Below are 13,575 nucleotides of genomic sequence, written 5' to 3' on the forward strand. Positions count from 1 at the left end.
CAGTGATTTATATGTTTTTTTTATTTTGTATTTACATGTGTGTAGTTGCTGGAGTGCTTTGAATTGTATTCTTTTTGAATAAGGCTGTTTGTTCATATTTCTTTTAAGCAATTGACCCTGTATTTGTTACCTTAATATAGAGAGACCATTTTTATGTATTTTTTTTCTTTTTACATAAAGCTTTCTCTTTAAGACCTGTTGGAGTTTTTCTTTAGTGGGGGACTCCAGGGAATTGAGTCTGTGCTCACCAGGGAATTGGTGGGAGGAAAAAGTCAGGGGGAAATGTGTGTGTGTTAGATTTACTAGCCTGACTTTGCATACCCTCTGGGTGAAGAGGGAAGTACTTCTGTTTCCAGGACTGGAAATAGAGAGGGTGGACTCCCTCTGTTTAGATTCACAGAGCTTGCTTCTGTGTATCTCTCCAGGAACCCAGGGAGGAAACACCTGGAGGGAGGAAGGGAAATGGTTTATTTCCCTTTGTTGTGAGACTCAAGGGATTTGGGTCTTGGGGGTCCCCAGGGAAGGTTTTTGGGGGGACCAGAGTGCCCCAAAACACTCTAATTTTTTGGGTGGTGGCAGCTTTACCAGGTCCAAGCTGGTAACTAAGCTTGGAGGTTTTCATGGTAACCCCCATATTTTTGACGCTAAGGTCCAAATCTGGGACTAGGTTATGACAAAAACCAATCCAAAATCGACACGAGTTAAAGTCCCCAGACTAAACTGTAGCCTGCGCAGAGTCAGTAGCAGTTTTCCGCATATCAACTGAAAGGCTTGATCACCCTTTCAGCCAGGAGACCCTTCTGTTTCTCCCGGCTCATATGGTGTTGTATAAACAAAACCATGTCCCCCAATTTGTCATGTACTTGGTGTCTGTGCTGCTCGTCTGTTACATCTAGAGTGTGGTAGGTATTTTGTAACTCCTGCAAGCAGCCGGCGTTTGCTAACCCACCCCCCTCTCTACCCTCCTTTTTTGTGTCTTGCCGCTGCTTTATTATGGTCATGTTTGTTTTTATAACTTGTTTTATTGCCTCGTCCTTATCTCCCTTCTTCTGTTTCTGCCTGCTGTTCCATTCTGTGTATAAGGGAGACGGTTAGCTTTGCTTTTATAGCCTGCTCTTTTGTTTTGCTTTCCCTTTTTGTATAAAAAAGTGTATAGTTTATGTAAATAAGAGTTATTATTAATAAGTTACTTTTCCTAGCCCAAAGTGTAACTATCCCCACTAAATAAACATAGCCATTTGGCTTTAAATCCTATTTTATTGTGTCTTGTCATTCCTCCCCCATTAAAAAATCACTCGAACCTTACGTGTCGCAGACAGAGGGCTGCAACTTGCCAGAGCCCATGGCCCTCTTGCCGCCCTCTGGCCACTCCTGGCTCACCAGGGCGCCATTTCAGATTTGTGGCGGGAGAGGGGAAGGGTGCTTTAACCATGATTCCAAGAACAACGAAGGCACCTGAAAACTTTAAGGTTTTTGCAGATAACAACGTAGGAATTAGCTGACAGGAGCACTGTATCTAATGGTTATATAAAGAAAGAAAAAAATATACAAACTTCAGTTAAAGCCATATATAAAGTTTATATGTGAATTTAGAACAATTATGAGATAATAAAGCAAGATATTCCCAATGCCAAGCCTTGGGGTATCAGTTCTGGAGCTTTAACACAGATATCAGAAACACGTTTGATATTTTTTACACTATCTTTAGCAGAGTTATAAAAAAAAAATTAAAATCTGCTTACTTTCTCTACGACACTCTGTGTTACTGCCATTATCTACTCCAGGGATTGGCAACCTTTGGCACACGTCTCGCTAGGGTAAGCCTCCTGACGGGCTGGGCCGGTTTGTTTACTTGCAGCATCCTCGGATTCGGCCGATCGCATCTTCCACTGGCCGCGGTTCGCCATCCCAGGCCAATGGGGGCTGCGGGAAGTGGTGCGGGATGAGGGATGTGCTGGCTGCTGCTTCCCGCAGCCCCCATTGGCCTGGAGCGGTGAACCACAGCCAGTGGGAGTCGCGATCGGTCGAACCTGCGAACACGGTAGGTAAACAAACGGGCCCAGCGAGCCATGGGGCTCACCCTGGCGAGCTGCATGCCAGAGGTTACCAATCCCTAATTTACTCTATTTTAGTAAATAGTTTTTCACTAAAACCATGATTTTAACTTATGTGATTCAGGTTTTTTTCTCGTTTATTAAGAAAGGGAATTTATTTTTCTAATTATTTTGGCATTTATGTTTACTGATCACAATCATGTGTGTGACTCACTAACATTTGACTCCATCATTCCTATTAGTATCTGGAACTGCATTTATTTTAATGCAAATGTTAAGTTATTTTACAAATATAACTAAAAATACAATTTGAAAATAAACAACCTTCATCTGCCCAGTGTCTAAAGTTATATGTTAGCTAATGTTTTTAAACTGGTACTGCTAAGGTTAGTATAAGCTAAAGTTACATTCTAGAAGGATACCTATTATTTGATTGTACTACAATAATGAATGGCAAAGCACAATATGATAATAAAAGTAATAATGATAATTGCTCCGGCCAGGACAGGTTAGGCATTTTAAAACTCACTACTCAAAGAATTAAACGTAAATATAAGAAAGAAATGCACAAATCAGTCAAAAAACTAAAATAATAGCACTTTGAAAGAATAAAATTACAGAGAATATCTGTGCATTGCAGGAAGTACCAACAAGTAACAACAACAACAATATGTTGGGGGGTGAGTGTGAAAGAGACAGTGTGTGTGAGCTTAGGTAGGGTGAGAGAGACTGCCTGCTGCCCCTTTAAGAGAATGGCACTCCCTAGCCCCAAGGACAGCTCCTTCAGACACAGCAGCAGCTGCCAGAAGCTCCATCCCTCTTTTGGTGAGCCCTGTCCCCAAACACACACACCCCGCTCTGCAGAGATGGGGTACATGGGCAGAGGGATACCCTGACAGTGGCGCCCCCTTCTCTCCCCTCCCAGCAGACAGGAAGCTCCCGAGAACAGCTGCAGGGGTGGCTCCAAGGCAGGGGGCAGGAGCTGAGGGGTGCAGACCTCAGGGGAGCGGCACACCTGCTTCGGAGGTGCCCTGTTTATAACGGCGCCCCCAGTCTTCACCCAGTTCACCCATATGTAAGGCCGGACCTGAGAACAACTACCAGGGGTTGTGGTGGACTCTCCCTCACTGGCAATTTTAAATTCAAGTTTGTAAGCTTTTCTAAACAATATGTTCTTGTTCAAAGAGAAATGAATTCAGGGAAGTACTATGGTCTGTGTGTATGCAAGTCAGACCAGATGATCAGAGACCTAGTTTCCAACACTAATTTTGGTTCACTGATTTCTGGTTAAACACTTTATTTACTAAGCATGATCTTAACACAGACTTTGAGTTAACAAACTATGTCAAATTCAAAGCAAAGATTTTCTCATCACATGCTCTCAACAGTCTTAGTGACCAAACTTCTTGGGCCAGGACCCCTTCTTCTGTTTAATGGATGCTTTGTTTGTCCATTCTTGTGCACTTAATCAATGGACAGAGAGTGAGAGAAAGACAGAAAGGGGTGTCTGCCCCTTCTTTTTATAGTCTTTTTCAGTCCCCTCTTTGAGAAGCATTTCCAGCTGGGAATAAAGGTGACAGGCAGTCTGTGAGGAAGGGTATGCCATGCCACTTCTTTGCTAAGATGTAGATTTTTCACCCTTGCCCTTTATCCTGCCAAAGAATGGCCATTTAGCAGGTAATGGCCCATTGGCCTTGTTTACACCTGGTTGAGGGGTCAGCTCGCCCTTTGTCTATGAGGAACTGGTTTGACCACTCCTCAGAGTTGGAACATGTGTTAGTAACACCATACCGTGGAATCTTATAACTTTACATACAATGTTTCCACACATATATTACCAGGACAATGATTAGCAAATTATGAGTTTTCAAATGATACCTCACAAGGCATATGTTGTAAAGATTATTACAATAGTGGACACAGGGATATATTCTGTTGCAGTTGCTAAAGACAATAAAACACTCCCTGGCTCCCTGAATTGTGTCTCCTGGCCAGGCATGAATGTGCCATGACAGCATACATGGAACAGTGTGAGGTGTGAAAAGGGCATAGTGATTGACAAGAGACTCTATAACCAAATGGAATCTCAACGTGACTCTGGAAAAAGGTTGGAACAGACCTGTTTATCTGACAGGAACTACCTGGTCACAGTAGATTAGCACCTCCCAGAGACTGGAGTAGTCTATCTACCAGCCATTCAGGCACAAAATATGATCAGAAAACTTTAGCCACATTTTGCAAGGTACGTCATAACTAAGGCTGCACATTTGTCACAGAGATCACAGAAGTCACGAATTCCGTGATGTTCCATGGCCTCTGTGACTTCTGCAGCAACAGGTGCACCCAGCCAGAGGGCCACCTGAGCAACTCAGGCAGCCGCTGGGCCAGTCACACAGGCTGCTGCTGGCGCAGTCTCAGGCCACCATGTCCCCCTTCCTCAGCAGCAGCAGGAGTTTGGGTGTGGGAGGGGGCTGTGACATGGGATGGGGTGAGGGCTCTGGGTGGCACTTACCTCGGGGGCTCAGGTGCTGCTGCAGGGAGAGAGAACTGAAGGAGTCCTCTCTCCCCACCATAGCCCTGGGGCATCCTGCACCCCAAACCCCTCATCCCCAGCCCCACCTCAAAGCCTGCACCCCCAACCAGAACCCTCACCCCCCCACACCCCTATCCTCTGCCCCAGCTCTGAGCCCCCTCCCACCATTAATTTTGTCATGTTCACCAATATGGAGGTGATGTGTGACATCACCTCCATAAGAACGGCCATACTGGGTCAGACCAAAGGTCCACCTAGCTCACCTAGTATCCTGTCTACCGACCGTGACCAATGCCAGGTGTCCCCAGAGGGAGTGAACCTAACAGTGATCAAGTGATCTCTCTTCTGCCATCCATCTCCACCCTCTGACAAACAGAGGCTAAGGACACCATTCCTTACCCATCCTGGCTAATAGCCATTAATGGACTTAACTTCCATGAATTTATCTAGCTCTCTTTTCAACCCTGTTATAGTCCTAGCCTTCACAACATCCTCAGGCAAGGAGTTCCACAGGTTGACTCTGGGCTGTGTGACGAAGAACTTCCTTTTATTTGTTTTAAACCTGCTGCACATTAATTTCATTTGGTGGCCCCTAGTTCTTATATTATGGGAACAAGTAAATAACTTTTCCTTATTCACTTTCTTCACACCACTCATGATTTTATATACCTCTATCGTAGCCCCCCTTAGTCTCCTCTTTTCCAAGGTGAAAAGTCCTAGCATCTTTAACCTCTCCTCATATGGGACCCATTCCAAAGCCCTAATCATTTTAGTTGCCCTTCTCTGAACCTTTTCTAATGCCAGTATATCTTTTTTGAGATGAGGAGACCACAGTTGTATGCAGTATTCAAGATGTGGGCGTACCATGGATTTATATAAGGGCAATAAGATATTCTCCATCTTATTCTCTATCCCCTTTTTAATGATTCCTAACATCCTGTTTGCTTTTTTGACTGTTGCTGCACCCTGCATGGACGTCTTTAGAGAACTATCCACGATAACTCCAAGATCTCTTTCCTGATTAGTTTTAGCTAAATTAGCCCCCGTCATACTGCATGTATGGCTGGCGTTATTTTTTCTAATGTGCATTACTTTACATTTATCCACATTAAATTTCATTTGTCATTTTGTTGCCCAATCACTTAGTTTTTTGAGATTTTTGAAGTTCTTCACAGTTTGCTTTGTTCTTAACTATCTGAGCAATTTAGTATCATCTGCAAACTTAGCCACCTCACTGTTTACCCCTTTCTCCAGATCATTTATGAATAAGTTGAATGGGATTGGTCCTAGGACTGATCTTTGGGGAACACCACTAGTTACCCCCCTCCATTCTGAAAATTTACCATTTATTCCTACCTTGTGTTCCCTGTCTTTTAACCAATTCTAAATCCATGAAAGGATCTTCCCTCTTACCCCATGACAACTTAATTTATGTAAGAGCCTTTGGTGAGGGACCTTGTCAAAGGCTTTCTGGAAATCTAAGTACACTATGTCCACTGGATCCCCCTTGTCCACACGTTTGTTGACCCCTTCAAAGAACTCTAATAGATTAGTAAGACATGATTTCCCTATACAGAAACCATGTTGACTTTTGCCCACCAATTTATGCTCTTCTATGCATCTAACAATTTTATTCTTTACTATTGTTTCAACTAATTTGCCCGGTACTGACGTTGGACTTACCGGTCTGTAATTGCTGGCATTACCTCTAGAGCCTTTTTTAAATATTGGCATTGCATTATCTATCTTCCAGTCATTGGGTACAGAAGCTGATTTAAAGGACAGGTTACAAACCATAGTTAATAGTTCCACAATTTCACATTTGAGTTTTTTCAGAACACTTGGGTGAATGCCATCTGGTCCCGGTGACTTGTTACTGTTAAGTTTATCAATTAATTTTAAAATCTCCTCCATATTAATGCACATAAGAAAATTCATTCCGCACATGCGTGGGACAAATTAGAGGGAACACTGATTGGGGGGCTCCCCAGAAGTGGCAACATCCCCCTCCCTCAGCTCCTAGGTGGAGTCATGGCCAGGTAGCTTTGCGCACTGCCTCTGCCCTGAGCACTGGCTCTGCAGCTCCCATTGGTCAGGAACCGCGGCCAATGGAAGCTGCAGGGGGGCTGCCTGCAAACAGAGGCAGTGTGCAGAGCTGCCTGGACGCCTCCGCCAAGGGTGACCAAATGTCCTGATTTTATAGGGAAAGTCCCAATTTTGGGGTCTTTTTCTTATATAGGGTCCTATTACCCCCACCCCACCCCACCCCACCCCAACCTGATTTTTCACTTTTGCTGTCTGGTCACCCTACCTCAGCCTAGGAGCTGAGGGAGGAGATGTTGCAGCTTCCAGGGAGGCACGGAGACAGGTAGGGAGCCTACCAGCCCTGCCAACCCTCCCCCCCCAGCACCAGCAGGGGTCCCGGGCTGCTAGGGTCCCTGGGCCCCCCTCAATTACCCACGATGCCTGCAGCACCCTTGGCTGGCCTCCACCCCCCATAAGATTTACTTAGGGATATATAGTACAAGTCATGGACTGGGACGGGGTGTGAATTTTTGTTCACTGCCCGTGACCTGTCCATGACTTATACTAAAAATACCCATGACTAAAAGGTAGCTTTAGCCATAACTGACATGCTATGTGCAGACGATAGGCCACAGTACATCACAGCAGAATTAAAACGGTTCAGTACTAAATGGAAACTTGAACACAAGATATCTTCCCTTGGGTACCCACTGAGAAGGCAGAGTCAGTAGTAAAGACAGGCAAGAGACTGATGACAAAGGAAAACAGACAGAGGAAGGGATCCCTACATGGCAATGGACAGGGTACAGAAACAGTTAAGAGAATGCCAAGTTAAGCAGGCAGCCCGCTACAATAAAGGAGCCAAGGACCTGAGGCTTCTATGCACAGATGAACAGGTCTGGGTCCAACCATCAAATAGCCACAAAAAGAAATGGCAAAAGGCAACAATCCAAACTGAAGTTGGACACAGATCATATAAGGTAGCTAAGCTACATTCTCCAGACACAGGTGGAGAGGGAACTGAGGACAATGGTGTACTACTGGCAGAAAACTGATATACTTAGACAAGGCCAGGAAGACTTAGAAAAAGCCTCAGCCATCATTTGGCTTGATGTAGGAGAGTCAGAAGAAATGTGGTTCCAGAGCAATAAAGAGAACGAACAGGAAACCATCCAACAGAATGAAGACAGCAACAGGGTGGATGCAAGTTCCCCACCAATAGCCATAACACAAACAAGAAGTAAGAGACTGCTTCAAAGACCAGCATATTTGAAAGACTGTGAGACCTAGCTGACAGCAAGGGGCTGGCAGTAAAGTCATGTCCCTACAGTGGGCAAGTCATCAAATGTTTGCATTAAAAACACAATAATTGTTGAAAGGAAAGATATAGCAACCAGCATAGAAGTTGGAGGGAGCAGCACAGACTGTAGGAGGGAAGAGTTTGAAGGATGCACCAGGAAGCTTGTCTGTGTGCACCTGGCTTGAATGCTAACCGCAGTTGTAGCATCTCTATAACTCAGGGATCGGCAACTTCTGGACTGCTGCCCATCAGAGAAATCTGCTGGAGCGCCGGGACGTTTGTTTACTTGCAGCATCCGCAGGTTTGGCCGATTGCAGCTTCCACTGGCTGCGGTTTGCTGTTCCAGACCAACAGGGGCTGCGAGAAGTGGCGGCCAGCACATCCCTCAGCCCACATCGCTTCCCAAAGCCCACGTTGGCCTGGAACGGCAAACGCGGCTAGTAGGGGCTGCGATCGGTCGAACCTGCAGATGCTGCAAGTAAACAAACCATCCCAACCCGCCAGTGGATTTCCCTGATGGGCTGTGTGCCAAAGATTGCCGATCCCTGCTATAACTAGTTCTCTTAATAGAGAACCGGTTTAGTTTTAGAAACGTTGTTATCCAGCACATGGTAAATTGAACAAAAGGTATCACTTTATTATCAAGAATTTAAAACTTGCTTTCCAGAGAGGCTTGCATTTTATGTTTTAAAGCTTCCAACGGTTCTTTAATGGACAGCACTCCTGCTGTGGAAGTGGGGGGAGGATCAGTACTTCCTGCAGTAACTGTGCTCACACTTCATTTTTAGCATATATATCTATATCTATGTATAATGTATGTTGCTTAAGTCTTCCTCATAATCTGACAATTCAGGCAGGTCACAGTACTGATATCAGCTATTTAATAGAAACACTGTTGAAATAGGGGAGGCAGGGTAGCCTACTGCAGAGGTTCTCAACCTTTTTTGTTCTGAGGCCCCTGCAACATGCTATAAAAACTTCATGGGCCACCTGTGCCCCAACAGTTTGTTTTCTGCATATCTAGTAGATTAAAATCCAGGGCAGGCATTAGGGGTAGCAAGCAGGGAAATTGCCTGGGGCACCACGCTGTAAGGGATCCCGCAAAGCTGAGTTACTTGGGAAGGGCTCAGGCTTTGACTTCAGCTCGAGCCCCCGGGTGGTGGGGCTCAAGCTTTGCCTTTCTGCCTTGGGCCCTAGTGAATCTAATGCTGGTCTTGCTCTCTGGTCTATTTTGGTGGATTGTCTGAAACCTACTCATAGCATCCTGGAGGGTTGCGGACCCCTAGCTGAGAGCTGCTGACCTACTGGATGTAACATTTAGAGTTACCACCTTTGAAATGGGGGGAAAAAAGGCACCCCCTCCAAAAAGCAAGCCTGCTGCAGCCCCAACCACAAGACAACTCTGGAAATCTCCCCATCTCTCCCCAACTTTAACAGCCACTTATAGTATCTAGAGAGATAACACATATAGATAAAAAGAACAGGAGTACTTGTGGCACCTTAGAGACTAACAAATTTATTTCAGCTACAGCTCACTTCTTCGGATGCATAGAATGGAACACACAGACAGGAGATATTTAGACATACAGAGAACATGAAAAGGTGGAAGTATGCATACCAACTGGAAGAGTCCACCAATCGAGATGAGCTCACTCTCCTGTGACTCCGAATCCTGTTGTGCACACACAGACGTGTGCGCTTGCATGTTGGTGGGCAGGCAGCTGCTGTATTTTCCACAGTTTTGATCTGTTACCGCTTAAACTGTAGCAGTGGGTGGGAACACTGCAGCACCTTTAGATGGACACAGAAACTTTTAATATTAGTGTCAAGTATCAGAGGGGTAGCCGTGTTAGTCTGGATCTGTAAAAGCAGCAAAGAGTCCTGTGGCACCATATAGACTAACAGACGTTTTGGAGCATGAGCTTTCGTGGGTGAATACTCACTTCGTCAGATGCATGTAGTGGAAATTTCCAGGGGCATGTATATATATATGCAGGCAAGCTAGAGATAATGAGGTAGTTCAATCAGGGAGGATGAGGCCCTGTTCTAGCAGTTGAGGTGTGAAAACCAAGGGAGGAGAAACTGGTTCTGTAATTGGCAAGCCATTCACAGTCTTTGTTTAATCCTGAGCTGATGGTGTCAAATTTGCAGATGAACTGAAGCTCAGCAGTTTCTCTTGAAGTCTGGTCCTGAAGTTTTTTTGCTGCAGGATGGCCACCTTAAGGTCTGCTATAGAGTGGCCAGGGAGGTTGAAGTGTTCTCCTACAGGTTTTTGTATATTGCCATTCCTAATATCTGATTTGTGTCCGTTTATCCTTTTCCGTAGTGACTGTCCAGTTGTGATAGTAATGCAAATCTTCAGACCCACATAAAAATACCCTGGCAGATTATTTCTCAGGCAATTGGCAGATCAATAAAAAAAACCCAGGCAGGCCAGTCAAATACTAGCCACGTGGTAACACTAGGAACACTAGATGAGGACTCTGGAGACCTGGGTTTTATTCCAAGTACTGCCACTACCTGGCAGGGGTGTGCAGTGCCAAAACAAGGGTGAGGCGAGTGAGGCACTTGCCTCGGGTGTGAAAAGCGGAGGAGTGCAGCTCTACCGCGATCGGCGGCGCTTCGGCAGCAGTTCTACCCCCGCCGCTTCTTCAGTGGCAATTTGGTGGTGGGTCCTTCTCTCGGAGACGGACTCAGGGACCCGCTGAAGAATGAATGAAGCGGCGGCAGCAATTTAGCAGCAGGTCTTTCCCTCTGACAGGGACTCAGGGACTAGCCGCTGAATTGCCGCCAAAGAGCCTGGAGCCGGCCCTTGTCTTGGGCACAAAAGTTCCTTGTTACAGCTCTGGGTGTATGCACAGGAATACAAATTTGGCTGCTTTTGGAGGGAAACTTTGTGTCCCTCTGCCAGAGGAACTGGCTCTCTTGTCCTCTCCTCCCCAACCTCCTCAGGGCTGGAGGGGCTGTTATCTCCCACTCCAGCCTGGCTGGAGCTCATGCTCCTCATTCTGGCAGAGTTCTGTGCACCCCCTGATTTGAGGGGCCTATGCCCTTGCTTGTTCCCCCTTGCACATGCCCCTACTGCCTGGGTTTTATTCCCAGCAACCCACTTCACTTACCTGTTCCTTCCTTTCCACAACTGTAAAATGTGGATGATACTTGCAAAGTGTTTGGAGGTTTACTGAAGAAAAGAACTATTATATTAAAATAAAATAACTATTATATTAAAATTAAAATAAAATTGTGACAACTTAAAGGTGTCACACACTACTACTGGTAAGAGGCCAAGACTTACAGCTTGGTCTGAGCCATCTGCAAAAAGGTTAATACCTTTGAAATGTGGAAAGGAGCAGTGCCAGTGGTGATTCACTCCACCACTAATAGCTAAGTAACATGTAAACATAGAGAGCTCTGGCTATGCTGCTGGGTCCCTTGCCACATCCACCCACCCCGAATGCTGCTTCACAGTAAGCTTGACCTGTTTCGCCAGCTGGCCACGCTAGGGCACTGTCAGGTGTGTAGGGACAGGAACATGAGGGGAGCACTCTGTGTGAACACGCTTAAGGTAATTAATGACAAAGTCAGCGAAAGCCCCTGTAACCAAATATTTTCCATAGGCGCATGCTGCAGTGGAAGGGCCTGTCCTGTTTGCTACAGCATGAGCCAAAGCGTGTGACAGGATAAACAAGCCTCTGCTCACACTGCCATGCATTAGCCTGGCTGCGCTGGCCAGGAGCCAGCTGGCTGCAGCAGGTTTCCTTTTGGGGGGAACTGTGGGCTTGGCCGGCCTCGGGACGCAGAGTTAGCAGAAGGTGGGAGCTGCCCTTTGGCCCCACCCTGTACTGAGGGGCTCCTCCACCTCGCCCCTTGCTCGCTTCTCTCCCGCTACCGCGCGAGCCAGCACCCACACCACAGTGCAGGTCACGTGAGCAAGGAAAGCCGGTTCACCAACCCTGCGGCCCCACCCCTCCGGAGGGCACGTGTCACGCGCACGTAACGAGCACGTCCCCGCAGTCGCGTCAGTGGCTCGTTCAAACTGGAAGCGCTGAAAACGTGCGGTAAGTGGCGCCGCGCGGCGGGCGGGGACGAGGGCGAAAAAAGTGACGGCAGCCGGGAGGGATCAGCGGCGCGCATAGCGTGTGTGGGGGATGGGGTCAGGAAGCCGGCCAGGGAGGGGGCGGAGTGGCCGAGGGGGCTTTTGGGTGGGTACATGCCGTGGGGGAAGGGCCCCAAGAGGGGAGGAGGCCGCGAGGTGCGTGGCGCTGCGGCTACAGTAATAACCCGGGGGAAGCTGGTCTCTCCGCAGCTGCGCTCGCAGCGCCTTGGCCAGGCGCGGCGCTCGCTCCGTTCCAGCGCTCGCCGCGGCGGAAACCCGGGAGCGGCTGTAACCCAACAGCCCCCACCCTCGCCCCTAGGCACTAACAAGCGCCTTGAAATAAGAGCCCCAGGTCACGCGTACACGTTACTGGCAGCGGGGAAGGGGAACGGACTGAGAGCGCCGCTTAGAAGGTGACCTGAAAATAAATTGTCTTGACAAATGGCTTTATGATGTGATTTCCCACCTGCACGCCACGGGAGAGCTTTCTTAAGGACCGAGTCCAGCCAGAGCAAAACTGGCCTCTTCTGTACAGCGTATTAGAAAGTCTGTCTGCCGCGAGCATTGGGAGAGCGCGGCCTCTCCGGTCTGGAGACACCTTCGGGAAGAGGCGAGTCTTGCAAAGTGTATGACTGCAGGTGGTGAGACTCAGCTCATCCTGATCGCTGGCTGAACACGGGTCCTACAGTGTATCAAACAGCGGTCGGCGTGGCATGTTATCTGTGATCTTCGATATACTGCAGTGGTTCTCAAATTTTTGTACTGGTGACCCGTTTCGCACAGCAAGCCTCTGAGTGTGAACCCCTTTAAATTAAAGACACTTGAAACTATGTTTAACACCTTTATAAATGCTGGTGGCAAAGCGGGGTTTAGAGTGGAGGCTGACAGCTTGTCATCTTCCATGAAATAACCTCATGACCCCCTTGAGGGGTCGTGACCCCCCGTTTGAGAACCCCTGATACACTGCTCTTGTTTGAGAGGTCATTTTTGTACTGGTCCCCTCCTGCTTTACTGACAGCATGTTGTGTTGTTGCTGCAGCCTGCTGGCTTATACAGCCAATTCATAGGAAGTCCTATAAGTGGGATTTTTAAGAATACATCCCAAAGAGTACAAACCCTGGGAGAACTTCAGAATTGTTCTATATACTTAAAAACAATCCTGCCACTAATCTGACTGCCCCTCCTTGCTGACAGGAGCAAGTCTCATTATGTCACAGCAGTACTCTCCTATCCCGCTTTGAGTTTCTCTGCCACTTACCCTGTTAGGATTCCTTCTTTGTGTTTGACTTCTCTCTCTCTCTCAAAAAAAAAAAAAAAATCAAGTAAGTGTTTAAAGCCAGAGTTGGAGGGGAAAGGAAGAATGGTCTCTTGCTTGCTCTATGTTGTGATATCCTTCTGCTCTCTTTGTTTGCTGTAGTTCAGTGAGACGCGTTCATTAGAGCAGTGGAGTTTGACGGAACAGTTGCCACCTGTAGAGGAGGCAGCATTAAGAATACCCACCATTGGAGGAACAATACAGAAATAGCATAATTTTAATGGGAAAATGGCCTTCGTGGTGGGGCTGTTT

General features: G+C 47.0%; 2 protein-coding genes across 7 annotated transcripts in view; one reads left to right on the forward strand and one right to left on the reverse strand.

Moving 5' to 3' along the window:
* The window catches only part of LOC127042864 (uncharacterized), a 61,826-nt gene that overhangs the window by 42,808 nt on the left and 5,443 nt on the right, over positions 1-13,575 (reverse strand). The gene's annotated exons all lie outside the window — the stretch shown is intronic.
* IMMP2L (inner mitochondrial membrane peptidase subunit 2) overlaps positions 12,241-13,575 on the forward strand; it is an 836,308-nt gene continuing 834,973 nt past the window's right edge. Inside the window, exon 1 of one of the 6 annotated variants that reach the window (XM_050936397.1) lies at positions 12,241-12,421. The gene's annotated coding sequence lies outside the window, so the exon portion shown is untranslated. The other 5 variants (XM_050936400.1, XM_050936398.1, XM_050936399.1 and 2 more) reach the window with 5 other exon arrangements.

This window comes from Gopherus flavomarginatus, chromosome 1, assembly GCF_025201925.1.
Source record: "Gopherus flavomarginatus isolate rGopFla2 chromosome 1, rGopFla2.mat.asm, whole genome shotgun sequence".
Classification (NCBI taxonomy): domain Eukaryota; kingdom Metazoa; phylum Chordata; order Testudines; family Testudinidae; genus Gopherus; species Gopherus flavomarginatus.